Source organism: Stegodyphus dumicola, chromosome 2 (genome assembly GCF_044657685.1).
Source record: "Stegodyphus dumicola isolate Sdum_Otavi_A_Nest chromosome 2, ASM4465768v1".
Taxonomy (NCBI): domain Eukaryota; kingdom Metazoa; phylum Arthropoda; class Arachnida; order Araneae; family Eresidae; genus Stegodyphus; species Stegodyphus dumicola.
In genome coordinates, this window is record NC_140769.1 from 47,151,298 (window position 1) to 47,170,800 (window position 19,503).

Sequence of the window (19,503 nt, forward strand, 5' to 3'; positions counted from 1 at the left end):
AACATAAAAATACTATTGAAATAATTAATTAGTAAAGTAATTAAATGTTAAAATTGATATTAATAATTAAATGTTAAATTTGAAAATAAAATAAAATGTTTATTAATTTATGAAAAAAAAAATATTATGATTAATGATTTTTAGAGGGCATCATATAATGTTACTATGTGCTTAAGTTATTAGTATTTATTACTTTGGAATTTTGGGAATTCTAAATTAAAGTTTAGTTTAATGCTTGTTGTTTTGTCAAAATGCATGTTCAAAATAGATTACATAATTTTGATTATATTAATTTCCGTTATTTTTATTACTTTATCTAATTTTAATAAACGCACTTCAGAATCAAACTTCTGTGCTACCACATTCTGTGTTTTACTTCATTTAAAATGCATGAGGGGCTTAGTTTAAATACTCAATACTTTTAGTTTAAATATTACGATTTGAAATCGTCCATTTGTTCCGCGAAAAACTAACGAAAAACAGAGTAGTGCTGCCATCTAGTAAACAAACGGAAACTAGATAATGTGCAGAGTGAAATTTAGACTTTATTCCTCCAGACTTTAAAACATGTTCTACCTCCTCTCTCTCTCTCTATCTTTTTTTTTTTTTTTTTTTTTTTTTTAATCTTAAAATATGTAAAATTACAATTTAAAAACTAAAATTTAATCAGTTACAAAACGGCGAATTAACTCAATTATTTGGTTATTCATTTTGTGAAATAAATTTTGAATGTTTTCTGACATTGTTTAAAAGAATCGTCGAGAATATTCTGTCATATTTTGAGAATGAAATTATTTTGTGTCTACTATTCTTTCCCCTCCCTTCCACATAAAAAAATCATAAAAATGCTTTTATTGGGCTCATCAAATCTCATATATATTTCAAAATTCCACCCTTATGATACCGTTCTGAAAATATTCAAAATTCGACACTAATTTAAGACCTCCTTTGAAGATTAAAAAGAAGTAATTGAACCCCGAAATAAGAATTCACATATAGGTAAACTCTTCATTTCTGAAGATGTTTCTGAATTGTTGTTTCTGAAGATGTCAAAAGGCTTGGAGATAAAGCTGTCTTACTTGTGAGCTGCGAGCTTGAAAAGTTGAAAGCGTTCTCTAGAAAGATGATGAAATGATCTAAATTCCATACATTTTAGCAAAACCAAGAAAATATGTTTAAACAGAAAATTTTAGGCATAAATGATAATTTACCTTCATGTGTTTCTCGATTTTAGCATGTGCTTATAAGACAGATTTATTTTTTTAAGATTTATTTTTCTTATAAGACAGATTTATTTTTCTAAAGGAGGTGAACAAAAAAAGAGGAGTTAAGTCTGACTTAATCTTAGCCAGACAAATTATCGTTAAAACTAAATTTGCAACTAAAACTCAAAATTAACCAAACTAACTGCCAGTGATTGAGAGATTTCAAATGAACAGAAAGTTAACGGTAGCACAATCAAAATGATAACTGAGAAGTTTTGCATTCGTTACAAATCAGTTTTCCTAACGTCTAAACTGCGAATAAGTGAAAAACACTTACCAGACTTTGAAAGTTAACATCAACTCGCAATGTATTACTCATAGGTATTAACTACAGAGATAAACCACGCTTGCTGAATTCAGATTAAATTCCTATTTAAAGTTAAGTTAATTTGAATTCTGGTGAAGTTAAACGGACAAATTGAAAGCATTGAATGGAATTAACATGAAATAACTGGTTAATTAAATAAAGCTTATGTTGTATCCGGAGCAATATGGTAGTAGTAACATGTCATTATTCATTTGAGCAAATTATTACAGTATTCGTCTAACTGTAAGACTATATGTATGAAAATGTTTTGTTTATTTGAAGAACCAAATTATACTAGTTACATTCACTAAATGAAATAAAGATTAATTTAAAAAAATCTCCTAATAAAAATAATATACATTTGTTTAGAACATATTAATATTTATTCATATAACCTCAAATAATTAGCTTTCATACTAATTTTCTTTTTTTGCACAGCGGACAGAGAATTTATGAAACTAGACGTTGTACTCAATCTTCGGAGCGGATCCAAAGTTCTGGGGATAAACGACTCGTCTCCCGATGTCAACAATTTGATGAACATCGTAGAGTGCAGGCCCCAATAAGGGATTTAATTTCTACAAAATACAATTTACCATAAATAATCCCGTAGATATGAGCATACAGTTTAAGCATATACATAAAATACAAGTACAAGTACTAATATTAGGAGTTATATAGTTTAATTTTGTAATTATAGGTTTATAATTTAATTTAAGAAATTGAGCTAAAATTTTAGAAAACAAAGTTACAAGATTAGCTTTTTATTAAACGCTTTTCGATTTCTTTCTTACCTCTTTTGGTGATTTGTTTTGTAAAACACCACACAAGTTATTTATAAACAAATTTATACGTACTGTGCTTTATGTACAATTTTATTTATATTCTGTAGGGGGATATACATCATGAAAACATTCAAAATGCAACATATTTTGAGACTGCGACTCTGAAAAATAGCGACATATAATAGTTTAAATTTTATGTCATTTACCAATTCGGATATGAGAAGTACATATTCTAGCATGTTTCCAGAATTGAGTAGCACTCACATAATTGAAGTATATTTATTTTCATGGCATAATTCGATCAGTAATTTATTTTGTGGATTAAGAAAAATTTTCGTAAATTAATTTTTAATAGGAGTTTTCGTTTTTAATGAGTTTAGATAATTCAGGTATATATTCGCGTTTAAAAAGTTATGGCAAACAAAATATATTTACATATATTTGTAATCAATTATGCATATACATTTTGTACTTTCCGAAAAAGAAAATTAAGCTAAATACACCAAAAAAACTTACATTTATAAGGATATAAAGCCATTTGATCTTAATAAAAATCTCTGCAGTAACTTCAGATGCTTTCGATAATATGGGGAAGTGAACCACAGCAGAATAACTCTCGCATGCTTGACGGGTCCGTGACACATAGCCGAAAACCTCTTAGCCGACGGGACACTTAACCGACACCAGTTAGCCGACAGGACATTTAGCCGACACGGACACTTAGCCGACAGGTCATTTAGCCGACAAGACATTTAGCCGACAAGGACACTTAGCCGACAGGACATTTAGCCGACACAGACAGTTAGCCGACACGGAAAGTTAGCCGACAGGACATTTAGCCGACACGAACAGTTAGCCGACAGGACATTTAGCAGACACGGACAGTTAGCCGACAGGACATTTGGCCGACACAGAGAGTATATTTAGAGCTACGGGACACTTACCTGTCAAGACATTTAGTCAACAGGTTACTAAGCCGACAGTAACGTTTAACTGACACGTACCCAAAAATTATTTAAATTATGAATTACAAAATTTCTCGACTACTCCACAAGTTCAATATATAAGTCATTTTTTCACCCATCACTAAAATTCATTTTTCGATTCTTAAAAATATCATATGTGCTATTAATTTTTTATTGTGTTAATTTAGCATTGTTTGATATGTATCGTGCTGTTTGGTGTACATTGGCCAAATTGAAAAAGCGCTGAAATTTCTCGAAAATGAATAAAACAAAACCTTAAAGAATATTTTACTTCTAAACTAAACATTATGCACTAGTTTAGGGCTAATAATTCACCTAAGTAAGTATTTAAGCAAGAGGCGTGGTTAATAAAATGTTACAAAATTTTATCTCAAGAATGGTGGCATGAACTGCAAACTATAGAGGTCACAAATAATTTATACCTTTGCTTGTCTTAAAAATTCACTTTTTTTAAAATTATTTTTAATAACAAAATAAAATATATTTGCTAAACTAACTCTCACCGCTATATGTTTCCATAAAAAGTATAATTGAAGGATAACAATAATTTTTATTGCATTGCATTTTGCGCATTTTTTTCAAGCGTAATTCTTGCATAAATTTCTTTACTTTAGTAAAACGGTAAAAATTCTAAACGCAAAACTTATGAACTTATTTTTGTGTATAAATAAAGTAAAATTAAATAATACTGATAGCATATGATGCTTTGAAACAAATAAGGTAAAATTAAACAAGATCTGATAATTTTCATTGATTTTATGAGCATTTTCAGGCAGTAGTTTTTAAAATTATTATAACATAACAAAACGATCATTTATTTGATTATATGATCATTAATTATTAACATTACAAGATGATTATTTATTTTAGCAATTCATAAAATTCGGAGCATAAACGTTTTTGAGTGTAATGACAAAAAAAAAAAAAGATAAACTCTGGAAGCACTCAGCAATATAATTTTATATGACGCCCAAAGGAGCGTTTTTGTAACATTTTGCGTGTTACCTTTATTTATTAAACATCATGTTCTTCGCAAGTAAACCACATAAAATTCAATTCAAGAACAATATCACAAAATATTTGAAAATGGCATATCTTTAGAATTTCCGCGTTGGAGATAAAAATGTTATTTTCTGTACAGGGTTGCCATTGCTTGCTTTGAACTCGTTGAGTTTGTTAATCAAAACTTCATTAAAGTTACAAAATATGAAATAGATTAAAACAAATTCGAAATTAGGCCTTGCAGGTGCCCATGTTCGGGTGGAGGATTACGTTATTCAAACTTTTATGGTTCTAAATTCTGTTGTTTTTTTCACAGTGCGAGAGAAACATACATGCATTCATGCAGATTCTTCATTATTTAATTTCTTTAAATATAATACAGGGCGTTAATATTTGGTTAATATTGGTTAATATTTGGTTAACAGTTTGCAAAGTGAAACGGACATTCATAGTGAAACAAAACAAAATACCGTTTCGAAACTAATAGCTTTTCTGAGCTGTCGCCTCTTTGGGCTGATAAAATAAATTAACAATAAATAAGAAAACTTATGTAGAACTAGACATAAATTAAAAAAATAATCACTATAAAATACTAGCACAATTAATTATTACAATCAAATACAATTTTTAACTTTATAATAAATGCATAAAAATTATTAAAGTGTTAAAAGTGTTAATCACTATGATGTATTATGAAACATCATTGAAGTAAAACTTCTTTGTAGAATATTATGCTTTAATATTCAGATATAATTTTAAAAAAGCAGTACAAATAAGAATTTTAAGCAAAGACTTTCAAATTTAGTATTTTTTACTTATTTATACCAATAAAAGCATAAAAATTGTAAGAGAAAATTTCTTGCTTGAATTTTTCTATTATTTCAGATTTAAAATATTACTTTTAAAAGAAGGAGATACAAATTTCCTTACAGCATAGGAAAAGCTACAAAAATATCCAGACCTGAAAGCATGCACCATCTTTATAATTATTTAGAACATCAATTATGCTTGATAAACATGCTAAATTTTTAAAAATCAATCTCAATTTCAAAAATAAAAATATCTAAAAATTCTAAAAATTTGTGAAATGAGGTGCTATCCCCAGTTTTTTCTTGAAAATTATACGCGCTGCATACTCCTCCGGATATGGGCAAAGGTGACAGCCGGCAATACGCCAAGGCAAGGGAGAAAACCCATTTGGGTTGGTCTATTTCTTATAAGGTACATGGATACATATCAAACAATGCTAAATTAACGCAATAATTAAAAGTATACATGAGATCTTTAAGAATCGAAAAATAAATTTTACTGATAGTGAAATATAACTTAAATATTGAACTTATGGAGAAGTCGAGAAATTTTGTAATTGATAGTAAGTTTGAATAATTATTGGGTACGTGTCAGCTAAACGTTACTGTCAGCTTTGTTTCCTGTGGATTAAATGTGTTGACAATTAAGTGTCTCGTAGCTAAATGTCTTGACGGCTAACTCTCTGTTTCAGCAAAATGTCCTGTCGGCTAAATGTCCTGTCGGCTACTGTCCGTGTCGGCTAAATGTCCTGTCGGCTAAGTGTCCTTGTCGGCTAAGTGTCTTGTCGGCTAAATGACCTGTCGGTTAAGTGTCCGTGTCGGCTAAGTGTCCGTGTCGGTTAAATGTCCTGTCGGCTAAATGTCCTGTCGGCTAAATGTCCTGTCGGCTAAGTGTCCCTGTCGGCTAAATGTCCTGTCGGCTAAGTGTCCATGTCAGCTAAGTGTCCCTGTCGGCTAAATGTCTTTGTCGGCTAACTGGTGTCGGTTAAGTGTTCTGTCGGCTAAGTGGTTGTCGGCTAAGTGTCCGCGACCGATGCTTGACAACTTTTTTTTTTCCTTTACTGTAGTTTTTTAGCCATTTAAGAGTAATTGGAGAGGGTACTTAGGGAGAGATATAAAATAACAAAAGGTTTTTTTTTTTTTTTTTTTTTTTTTTTTTTTAAAGCTGAGATCTGCCGAATATCAGGTAACCAGTATGCGAGAGCAACACTTTCTATGTATACATCCACCAGTTTTCCTCTAAGTGGACGTGAACAATAGACCATAAGAATCATTATTTAGAAGAACGATGTAACATTTAGTCACACAGTTTGTCAAAGGCTTTATCGGATAAAATTTAATCTATCCCATTATCTGAATTAATGCTCAGTTTTTGATGATAAATTTTTTTAAAGAGTTCATACAGCAGGTCGGTTCAGGTCAATGAATGGCAACTGTAAGTGGACAGTAAAAGGCATAATCGTCAGGTGAGCCTTCAAATCCGAAGATACATCTAACTTGTATTTAAGATGCAAAAATGCTGGAAATAAGCTGGAAAGATGCCATGCCCAGTAATAAAATTGGAGTTCTTTGCAATTGGGTCATCAATACGATAGCTAATGTTACCATAGTCCGAAAAGATCTGTGCAATAACTGAAAGGTGAACTCATCTAGGCGTGTCCCTGTATTACCCTAAAGACTATCTACGATGATAAAATCGACATCGATGGAAGTTAGATAATAAAAGCCTGTTTGGAAGTTCACCCTATTATCACACGTCATATACAGTAGATATTACAGACCCTTGTATACTCGGATTAGACTATATAAGGAAATATACAGTGGCGGCCAAAATTGTGGACACTTTTGGAAATTTTTATGTTTTTGAACTTTGTATGCTTATAGAAAATGTTACGTTTCGCAAAATGCAAACTTGTATATATCATTTTAAAGAGAATTTATTACTGAATTCAATACAAAACACAAAATTCAATTATTTGCAATACAAAAAAAGTTATATGTACTTTAATATAAATAAAAAAACACAGTTATGAAGTGGTTTGTAATGTCTAGCTTTCCTGGCCAATCACTGTTCTTGTTCTGAGAACCAATCAAATGTTAGTAACTGCCAGTAGAAGCTGACATCATGTTTACACTTGAAACAATTCATTATTTTGCTTTGTTCTGTAGAAGGAGGACCTGTTTCTTATACACTGCAATTACAAGTAGGAATTTTTGTAAAAATTTTAATATTTATTCAAGAATCAATGACATCAAATAAAAGAGTAGATTGGACACCTAGAAAGAGATGTAATATTATTGTGCTACGAGAAAGTGGTCTTTCCTATGCTGAAATTGCAAGACAGGTGGGTAGTTCAGTGACTACATCTGGAGTCCGAAAGTTTTGTTTGCGATATCAGGAGACAAATTCAATAAAAAACAAAGAAGGAAAAGGCCGAAGAAGGTGCACCACATCTATTGATGACAGAAGAATGAAAAGGTTATGTCTCCAAGATAGAAAAATGCCATCAGAAGTGATCTGAATGATTCTGGTGTTTCTGTCAGTTCAAGAACAATCAGGAGAAGATTAACAGATGTTGGACTGAGAGATAGAATTCCACGAAAAAAGCCTCATCTTAATTTTCAGCAACGAAAAAAAAAAAAAAAAAAAAGACTACAGTGGGCAAAGGAACACATTAATTGGACAGATGATCAGTGGTTACAAGTTATACGGAGTGATGAAACTAAGATATCGTTATTCGGTAGTGATTGGCGAAAATATGTAAGACGTAGAATAGAAGAGCTACATCCTGACTGCATTCAAGCAACTGTGAAGAACCCAGTTAGTGTTATGATTTGATCATGCATGTCAGCAGATGGTATTGGTCGCCTTCCTGTCATCGATGGGACACTGAATGCCAGAAAATACATTGACACTATTCTAGAACCAAAACTTCTACCTTCCATCAGAGATCTCTTTCACAACAATGCTTCGTTTATTTTTTAGCAGGATTCTGCTCCTTGCCACACGACCAAAATATCGAAAGAGTGGTTTCGTACAAAGAGCATTAAATTGTTGTCATGGCCAGGAAACAGTCCTGACCTCAATCCTATCGAAAATTTGTGGCACCGTTTAAAAACTCTTGTCCGAATGAGGCGCCCATCAAATAAAGGGAAATAATTGAGGCTATAATTGTTTCCTGGCATCATGTAATAACGAAAAGAAGAGCTTAAAACTCTTGTCAGCTCAATGAAACGTCGATGTGAAGTTGTAATCAAGAATAAAGGGTACTCTACTAAGTACTGATAACTCACTGCAATCATCACTATCTAATGTATATCGATAACTATTATCGCTTAACCTTTTTTGTATTGCAAATAATTGAATTTTGTGTTTTGTATTGAATTCAATAATAAATTCTCTTTAAAATGATATATACAAGTTTGCATTTTGTGTAACGTAACGTTTTCTATAAGCATACAAAATTCAAAAACATAAAAATTTCCAAAAGTGTCCACAATTTTGGCCACCACTGTAATTTTTTTCCTTTTTATTGTTTTAAAAATAATAAAATACTTTCTGCCTCTGAGAATAACCCTATTCAAAATCAAAGATAAGGGAGTTAAATCTATCCAGCAAATGATGTCTTAAGACGATATCACAGTGCTAGTAAGAGAATTTTCGATGCATAGCTGAAAACAGAGATTTTCGGTACAGCATAATGAAATATTCTAAGAGCTGTAACAGTAAGTAAGGAGTACTGGTAGACTTGACTACCTATCAAGGAGCATAATCCCGGTGAGAGTTGGTAATGTAAGGGTGAGGCGAAAGTCATGAGGAAAGACGAAGTGGTTGCAGCATGTACTCCAGTGATCTGTGTTAAACGAACCAGCAGTCCTCCAATCGCTGAGTTACTGAGAGCCTAACGTCAGAGTTATTGCAGAATTCACAACTAAGCAATGAAGAGAGGTGTTCGTGTATTTAATTATGGCAAAGCACACTAGGGCTATCTGCCTAAGGGGAGGAATGCCTTCGTGGAGGACTTTCTAAGGGAAACTGGCTCGTATACACGTTACACATGGGGAAAACCACGAAAACACCCATGCAGCCAGCCCGTTCGCGGGATTCGAACCTCGGACCGAACTACCAGTGTTTAGCGACTTTACCGCTCGGAGGAGTGCTGTAGAACGTGTCATTCAAGAATTCCAAGACGCTTTCTCCAGCAGATCTTCTGATGTAGGTCATATCAGTTTGCCACAGAATAAAACTGCTACATGGGTCATCCGATAATCTAGCAAAATGCAAAAAATCAACTGATTGCTTAACAGAAAGAAGTAGAAAAGTCTAAAGGACATGCAAGAAAGATATGTTATCAAGACTTCAACAAGTCCTTGGGCCCCTTCCACTGTCCTGGACAGAATGAAAGCTGGTTCAACTAGATATTGTGTTGACTATCTCCGGTTGAACGACGTCACGAAGAAAGACAACGATCCTGTTCTTAGTACTGATAGCATTCTGGACACTCCTTCTGGAAGAAAGTGGTTTTGTATGTTTGATTTAAAGAGCGGCTGACCGGAAAAAGTTACCTGACAAGAGTCACCAAACAAAGACATTGCTAAATCAAAGTGATGCCGTTTTAGATTATGCTGTTCCGGTCACAATCAAACGCATAATGGAGACCGTGATCTTTCCGACGAAACCTGTCCGATATACTTTGATGACATCGCCATCGTCGGGAAAATTTTTGAAGAGCATTTAGAAAATATTAGGAAACCAGTCTAGCGTTAAGTCTTGTCAAATGTAAATTGTTCAGACATGAAGCGAGTTATTTCAGACATGTTATCTCTGCCGAAGGTGCGTATACGGATCCAAAAAAAATATCGGCAGTTAAAGATTGACGACACTCCGAAAATATCTATCATTCTGGGGTTTTCGACCTTCTGTAGGAGATATGTGAAGCTCTTTTCTTCCCTCACAAGACCCCTTGACAGAGAGCAAGCAAACGTTCTTGTAGATAAACGCATTTGAGAATGCATCTTACAAACGGAAAAAAGTTTTAATAACAGCGACAATCCTGACGTATCCTCAGCACGAGAAATAAGTTTTGCTTGACGCGTATGTGAAAAATAAGAGTTTCGGAACTCTTTTATGTCAAGAAATAAGCGGTCAAGAATTTGTCTTGTCTATCTAATGTCTATCTAAATCGGAAAAAAATTAGTGTGCCACCAGGAAAAAGTTGCTCTCTATAGGCTGTAGAACATTTCCATCATTACCTCTACTGCAGAAAATTCCAGCTAAAAACAGATTGTGCGTCGTTAACCTGGCTCTTATATATCAAGAATCTTGAAGGCCCAATAACCAGATGGATACAAAGACACCATATGCATGATATCACTATCTGTCATCGGAAAGGACCTTCACACGGAAACGCCGACGCCCTATCCAGAACTGCCCACAAAGCTGCCGATATTGCTCGAGGGACGCGAAATACAAACTGGTTAATCCTGTCGTACGTCAAGTTATTTCTTCAACATCATCTGGCTCAGACCATGGAGTGATGAGAAGTCAAGAAAGACCAGTTGAAAGCAGACGTTGAAACTCACAATTCACTCAATGGAGTCTTAAAACAGAAAAGCTTCTTGACAGGACATTTCGATCTGAAATCCTACGAGAAAACAATTTTGGGCTGTCTAGGACTCAGTCCATATTCGAAACGAAATTTTATTCAGGAAGTTTCAATCCGGTGGTGGAAATGTATTCCAGTGGCAGGTGATATTTCCACGATGCGACCTCGGATGTCATTAGAAACTACATAGTAGTCCGAGAGGAGCCCATTTCGCAATGATGAGAATTCGTACAGAGTTCGAGAGTGTTTTTACTGGAGCAAACCAAAGGCTGGCGTGCAAACTTGGTGCAGGGACTTTTTAATGAAAAAGCTTCGACATTCTGAGACCTCTGCCAGGATCTGCTGATGACAACAAGCACATCCTTTGTTGTCACTGATTGCTTCTTAAGGGTATGCTATATCCATCAAGAGGCTGTTATGGCAGTAGGGATACATCATCGGATTTTCAGGTTTAGAGTGGCTCTTCTGCTACATTCTTATTCAAGGTAGGAATTTTACCTCGGTTGTAATAAAAGAACTTTGTAAACTATTCGATAAAGACAAAATCCAAACGACACCATCACATCCATAGTCAGACAGTACGATAGAGAGGTTGAATCGAGCCACCCTTAATAACCTCTTGCTAGCTTCCAGAAACCAAATGATTGAAACAAGAACTTATCTCCGTTTTTACTGGTCTATTGCTGTGTTGCCTACGAGAATACCGGCTTCTGTCCAACCCCGATACTCTTCAATATCGACTTTGCTATCTGTTATTTGTTGGCCGTCTGAATGCACCTTCATCGCCTGAGGGTGCATTGCATTGTGTTCTTAGTAGTTTGAAGTGGTAACTACTGATTGTGCCCTTTCATACTGAAAAAAAATGTACAAATGCTTTGATGCGGAAAATTCCAAAATTGAAAAGTATTTTTAGGAAAATAATTTGATTAAGGTCTTGTTGGTTCTCTGTGCATTCAGTCCATTACGAATCTATATGCATGTCACAGTATTTAAGATTTTAAGAAGCTCAGCTAAATATTTTGTCGTACATTACTTTTTGGCATTTAAGAGGCAGAATGTCTTGAAGAGAAATGTACTTTAAGCGAATGGGAACTTGTATTAGTTAACAGTTCGCCGGTCGAATGAAAGCTATAATTTAACATTGCGCCCAAAATGAGTAACAATAAGCTCATGTATAAATCGCATTTTACATGAGCTCCCTCTTACTTATTTTGAGGGTCGCAAGTTTTTATTTTTTCCAATATATATTTTCACAAGAACCCTACACTCTGTCTTACTACTTTTACTACAGAGCAAATACTACATAAGAAGAGATACAGTTACAGAATATTTAACAAACTTTATTTAGTTAATTTTTTTTACTGTGAGAAAATTTACTTTTTAGATTACTGAAGAATTAAGTGTCCGAATATTTAAAAAAATATTTTTTTTTTAAATTTGTGCAAGAACTTTTAAAACAAAATTTTCTTTAAATGCTTTTAAACATTAATCTTTATACAATACTTTTACGTTACACATTCTGATAATTTGCTTATAAAATTACAAAAAATAGCAATTTGATTACCTTTCTACTGGATTTTAAGCTGAAACCAAACGGATGTTTCTTTTGTTGATTTTTGAAGTTAGCTTGTTTTACTGTATTATCATTTAACAATGCCATGGAGTTTACACGGAATATTTTGCAGGGAATTGATATTTCATTTCATTATTTAGTATATTTTCCATTTTTTATCACTTTTATAACTTTCCAGAGATACATCATTATGACCTCTAAACAATTCTCTTCATCAGAGGTTTCCTAAAAGATGTTAAAGAGTTTTGCTAGCTTCTAAACTTCAGTTTTCCAGCGCACTCTCTTTCCAGAAATATAAGAGGTATCAACTGCAGAAACAAACCACAGAAAAATTATATTTACACTCCTAAAAATTCAGTTGCAAAATTAAATAGTTGTTTATTTTAATTATACTAACAAGACTACAGATTTTAGTTATAATTAAATGACTATTTAAATTGCTCTAAAACGATTTTAAAAAATGGCTTGTAATGCAAATTTTGTATAAAGGAAATCTTTACAAATCCAAATGGTTTAATCTCGATATGGATCCAGTGTTCTTTTCCAGAAACTGCAAACGGCACTGGACATTATACTGAGCTCTGTAGCCACCTGCGCTTGTGATTGGCCTGCTTCCAATCTACCGACAATTCTCAATCTCATTCCGTCATCCATACATTCGTAGCTTCTCATTTTATCTGATATTTATATTACTTTCTCTATTCTTGCAAGAAACACGGGGAATAACGTGAAAGTGAGAATATTATGTACTGCAGATATTTGTCATAGAAAATTTTAGAAATATTCGTCTTAGATTATTCATTGTCAACACACAATATAAGGAACTTATCGAGAGTGTGTGCCATTCATTATCTGAGTCTTAAACCAAAATGTGTCTAAGAGTGTTCCTTGAAAAACGTCAGTTATAGTAGCATATCGTACTAATCACGTTAGTTGTTCTGAATATTAAGTATGTAGGTAAAGTATTAAGTATGTACGTATGTAAACAAAGTGTATGCCTACCAGTTAAGAATTAATTATGCATTTTATGTATTCTGGGAAACCTAAAATGTTTATTTTATATGAATGCGTACAGACAAACGCAATAAAATGCTTTCATTGCTCTGAAGAATGCCGAGCCGATAATGATTTTCGCCTAATAACTTTCAATCAAATTTTAAGAACTCTGCAGAAATCTTAATGATATAGTTTTAATTCTGAAGACAAAGGAAAACAGTGAAAGAAATTCAATAAATCAATCAGTATAATAAAGCCTACTTTATAAAAAATCCCTTTCTATAAAGCTTTCTTGTTAATCGACACATTCCCTAAGAGCAGACAATTTTGTTAAGAATGAATACTTTATATAGATAGCATATGATTTAATAATCTCAAATTGGTAGCAAAGATGAATTTGTTACCTGAGTAGTTATATAGTCGGTTTAGACATTAAGGCAAATGGAAAACTAACGACGGATATTACAGTAAAAGAAAACATGCTACCTAATACTTTAAGTTTACTGGAATTCTGAAACATATTTAATCATCGTAACAGAAATGTAAGCTATTGCATAATACACCACAATAATTGTTTGAACCACTCTTTGCAAACATTTAAACAACTAAACAATGTGATAGGCTAAAAAATTGAAGATAAACGTAGAAATAAACATACATGAGTGTCATTAAATGATTTTGATATGTTATCCACATCATGGAACTAGTACTTCGGAAGGAAAAATATACTTTCAGAAGAAGAAGACTGGATAAACCGCACTAGAGAACTACACGCAGAATGTATGTCCTCGGTGACATGTCCTTTAAAAAATGGAATAAAAATTGTAGTGTTAACTGAGGAAAAACACGTACAGGAGAAAGGCATCAATAAAGTTTCAAGAGATACGAGGAATGCCCAAAAATGTTTCTATTATAAAGCATAACCTTAAAAATTTTCGGAAAGTTTACTAGGACGGCTAGTTAGTTTGCATTATTAAGAATTGATACAGAAGTGATGGCCTTGATGCAACCTACCTTGCGAAGAAATTGTTGTTAACATGAAAAAAGAAATCTGCCTGTCTCATAAGAATAAAAAGAGATAAAGCAAAATATGGTACATGACAAGAGAAATTTGAATTCAAAAGTTAGTCTCACAGTTTTATGGAGAAGCCACATCAAATTTCAAGAAAATAATGTACTGATTGCATCAGAACAAATGTGAAGACTCTTCCCACATCGTATGAGATAATACTGAGTCGTAGACTGATTTCATTTCACTAATGGAGGAGGAGAGAGTAAATTGTTTTTTATGATCCTTTGCAATGTCATGTTGAAGTTTAGTGATGCCAGAATATCATTTCTCGATAGGTTAGAGTTACCTAATTGGTAAACACTGCTTAATGTTTGATCTCGATAACAAGACACTGTAGCTTTCCTGTAGTTACTTAATGCGTTAATATGAAAGGTTTATGTAACATTTTCTTATGTTTTAGAGTGAAAGGTTTTTGAAAAAATAACCTAACTTCTTATTCTGATCCGGGAATGAAACCTGCAAATTTCAAACAGGGAGAAAGAATACTTAAAAACGGATTCCTTCAATTAATGGTCATTGTTAAACGTCATTAACATAAAAAGAATTTTATGTAATTAACTGAATGTATTAGCTTATACATTGATGCAATAATATTTTCGATTTCTGGAATAAATCCCTTCTTTCTCCCTTTAATACCTTTTTTAAAAAAATACTTACTTTTATTTTCAATAATTATTACTCTTAATTGCTTTTATTTTCAACAATTATTATTCTTAATTGTTTTTATTTTAATAATTATTACTCTTCAATAATTTTTATGAGAGCTCTTTTAATGCATCATAAATATTTATTAATACATAAAAATACTTAATTTACTGAAATTATTCTTCATTACTTTAAATTAATTTTGTTGTTGTGACTTATTTCTTGTTTGACCGTAAAGTCCGAATAAGCCCACGAAATTCATCGTACAAGGACAGTAAGATTGCGCCTGTCGTTGGAAGAGCCTTGAGCACCATGCAGGTTATAGTACGACTTTGCTCAGCTCCCACCCCCAATTTTGATGGAAAGCACCACGTGGGGACGGGTCCGAGGGTCCCCCATCCCTACCATCAACCTCGTCAGAGAACTTGCTACTTGCCACATTCCATGCTGCAAAGATACTATACATTAACAAACATCCATGCCTTCTCCCATATTTGAACGCGGGCCCTTTGGTATCACAATAGGTTTCCTTAACTACTATAAAGTCTGAGCAGTTAAATTAATTTACATAGATAATATATTGCCTTGCTAGTTTTTTAAAAATATTCTAACATCAATTGAAATCGGGTTTTGATATAATATAATTCGTATGGGTTTATGTGAAACAACTTTCTTTTATGAAGTTTAATAAAATAAACAAATATTATTGCTGACAATATCAGTAACTGAACAATTCAAATTTTAATGCAAAGCCGACTGCAGAGCACTTAAAAAAATAAGGTTTCAAAGTCATTTATTCCTGTCTAATTTCTTAAAGTTTAGAATCCTGTTACGTATTAGTGTTATTAAAAGTGATAACCAATCTCTTGAAACTTATTTGAAGAGCCAATTCAGTTATAAATTCAATTTGAAGAAAACAAGCAAGTTTTGACATTATTATGCAATCCTCCGCGTCATTCTTTTGATCATGGAAACTTTCACCTTTCATTAACATCATAATGAAGTTACCTTAGCTCCCTTCTTTCTTTAAAAAAAAAGTATTTTAATTATGAAGATGGGAGTTCGCTCCCAAATTATAAGCTAAGTAATTCAATCTTTACTATGAATTTTTGATCTGAAAAGATTTTTATTTCTGTATGATGGTTTTTAAGTTTGTGAAATGGCGGATATGATATGTACTTACGTAATAAAGTTTGTTTAATGTTCGCTTAAAAGAATAGAGCGTAGATTCAATAAAATAATTTATGTTTAGCTAGTATCCATAAATATTCATAAACATAGGCTTCTTCATATAAATATTAACTTAACTTTCCATCTAAAACAAGTAAAATTAATTTTAACCAATATCTTAAACGGAATTGAATATAGCTTCTAATATGCTACTGTATTTCTTAAAGTTTGTGAACAAGAAAACTTTGTTTAGAATAAACACGATTTGATTTCATTTTTGTGAAACTAGATCTTTTGCGAATCTTTAAGTTATTTTCCAGTATTTTATTAATTTTTATTGAATTTATATATTAATCTTATGTTTAAAGTTATTTAATTAGAATTTTTTGTATTAAAACTATTACTTTAATAACATGCAGGTTAATAAGATGCAATATTCGCCATCGTACAAATAAAATGCGGAAAAAATTTAGAGTGCTCCCTACACCCCTGTATTAAAAACAAACCTAAATGATGAAAGGAATAAAACAATGGAAACACAGAAAGATTTATTTAAGAATTGATAACGTTATACATTCAAAAGAAACACTTTCATTTCTTCATCTGTAACATACTCTCTCTGATGATATGCTGGTTACCTCAAACACATGGTCAGACTAATGCTAAAATTGAGGAATCTACTTTTAAATACGATTGGGCTGTTTTCTGTTATCTTACCTAGAACAGCTAAATTTAGGACAAAACGGAATAGGAAATATGTATTCGTTTAATTTTGCATCACAAAGTATAATTACGTACTCTTTTGTGAGCCTTGAAATTTGGCAGATTCTACCAGGCTTGCGCCAAACTTTGCTGAGGAGTTTTGGGAAAAAAAAGAAATCCGTATCATAATTAGAAGACACAAATCTAGCTGTATGGGGTAAATCACGCTGTCAAATGGATATTCACTTGCCACAGTTTTTCGTTATTACATCGTCATTGTTTTTCTGTTTTTAAATCAAATACCATACTGAGTTCACTAATAGTTATTTTGTTATTCTTATAATTTCGAAATTATGAAAATATTGCACTGCATGCTGTTCCGGGAAAAGCAAGTGCCGAATTTCAATCTTTCCCCCCCCCTTCTAGCTTTTGTTATCCAAACCTAAACTGTCTTATTACTGATTAAAAAGATACTACTTGTTTCACTAATATAAAAACAAGGCAAAACACTTATAAGTTTGTTATCACGTCATGGTTATTTGTTTGGCACTGAATCACACTATTTGTCATCACTTTTATTTTCAAAAATGGTCGCCAGGAAAGTATGTAGGCGCCTCAAGAAGGAATTGCTGGATAATACACAGCTTAAGAAAACCTTTGTGATCATTAAGATTTTGTAATGCCAATCTCAGAGTACAGCTTTTAAATTTGAGTTAGTTGACACATAACAACAATATATCCGTATTACTACATATACAATGACAGAACATATTCAACAACAATATAAAATCGCTATCAATCACTACCTTAAATATTCTAAATTTACAAATTTATGTCAATAATTCAATAAATAATATTAAATAATCCAATATTCAATAATTATTGCCGTTTACTGTAGAATTTTATATCAGTGACGACGTATTTAAAAAAAAAGAGGAAGAAGTATAAAAGTCAAAGTTATGTTTTAATGAAAAAAAGAGTAATTAAACTTTAAAAAAATCTATCAATATACAGGCATTATTTGATTTGTGTATTTTTCCTCCTTAAAGTTGTATTCAGATTATAGAAACATACAAAAAAACTTTATCTTACCTTTTAATTTTGTTTATGCTGCAGAAAGGTAATATTTAGCACACATTAAAGAGAAAAATACTGCAACTAATTTTTTAAAATTTATAATATATTAAATAGGACTCCAAAACCTAATGAGATCTTAATATGAATTCAGAAATAAACTAAAGTTAATCATGTGAAGAAAATTTGCACGCGGAAATAATGCCATCAATTTCTTACGCATGTGCAATTTAAGACAAGAATTTATGGTTAATTTTTTATGCATAAAATGCATATTCAATTATATGATCATGTCATTTATGGAGTATAAGTTCCATTTAAGAGAGGAAATCTAACATACACAATTTATAGTTATTTTTTCTCTCATGCATTTGCGATGCAGTATTTCATCCGAGTAATTGTTTTTACCAATTCCTACAGCTTTTGTTGCACTTTTATGGTCAAATTTTAAGGTTGCACCTTCGTACGTGGAATTTCGTTGCTTCATATATCAAATTAGTTTATTACAACTCCAATAAGGCTGGACAGGACATTGAGGCTTGATTGTATTTAGAAGGAATGTCACTCCCCCTGCTGTTCACATACATTTACGAGGAATTAAATAAAACATTAGGCAATCTATTACTTACATTATTATTCGTACAGTTAAATTGTACGAAGAAAGAAACTTAATTTTAATAGCTATATGATTTAATTACCTTTAGCTTAATTTCAAAAGGCTTAATATTGAAAGGAAAAATTATTACGAACTTCATGACATATGACGTCACTTTTGCACAAGAAGTAATTTTAGAAACTTTTAATGATTATTTTTTTTGTGTGTGTTTTCTGTATTCCATTAATTTTTTTTTACTGTAGCTTTCGTTTAGCTTCAGATGTAAATATTAATACATTTGAATTTAAGCGAAAAATTTGGAATCTTCTTTTAGAGTTTGACACATGACTCAGTTCCGGTGCAGGAAAATATTTATGGATAGAATCTACTACATTATTTCCTCTTTTTTTTAGAAGAAGTATTTTATTGCTTTTTGTTATGATTTAATTCAAAACATACTGAAATTATATAAATGAAGATGTGCACCATTAATTATTGCAGAAAATTAATAAAATAATTTATGCTGAATTTTAATTTGGGGTGACGTTGAGAGTGTTGGAGCAGTACGAAGCTTCGTTCTTTCCCAAAAAAGCATACGTGCTATAAGTTAAACATAAAGTTTAATGGGTGTTTTCCTTGAGTTTTACAAAACCGATGAACAGAATATGTCAGCCTATGACATGTGAGAAATAAACATGAAGAAGGTGGGAGTTGGATAACGGGTGAATAACTTGACTGGTATGTCGTCAGTTAGTGGCTGCAACAATTCCTTACGATTCTTCATATAAATGCTGTCTGGAAGATACGGATGGATACCTATTTCCATTATAATCTTCGAAAGCTCCTTTCCTTGTCAGGATTCCATATATCAGATCACCACACCATATTGAAGAAAGGCACGGTTACTGGCTACGTT

General features: G+C 32.2%; 2 long non-coding RNA genes across 2 annotated transcripts in view; both read right to left on the reverse strand.

Annotated features, from left to right (window-relative positions):
- Window positions 1-19,503, reverse strand: part of LOC146998436 (uncharacterized) — a 130,912-nt gene that overhangs the window by 88,236 nt on the left and 23,173 nt on the right. The window lies entirely within an intron of this gene.
- Window positions 1,946-18,120, reverse strand: LOC118193636 (uncharacterized). Its single transcript, XR_004758969.2, has 3 exons — window positions 18,011-18,120; window positions 12,325-12,641; window positions 1,946-2,150 (listed from the first exon to the last, which is right to left on the reverse strand). It is a non-coding gene; the product is annotated as an uncharacterized LOC118193636 (long non-coding RNA).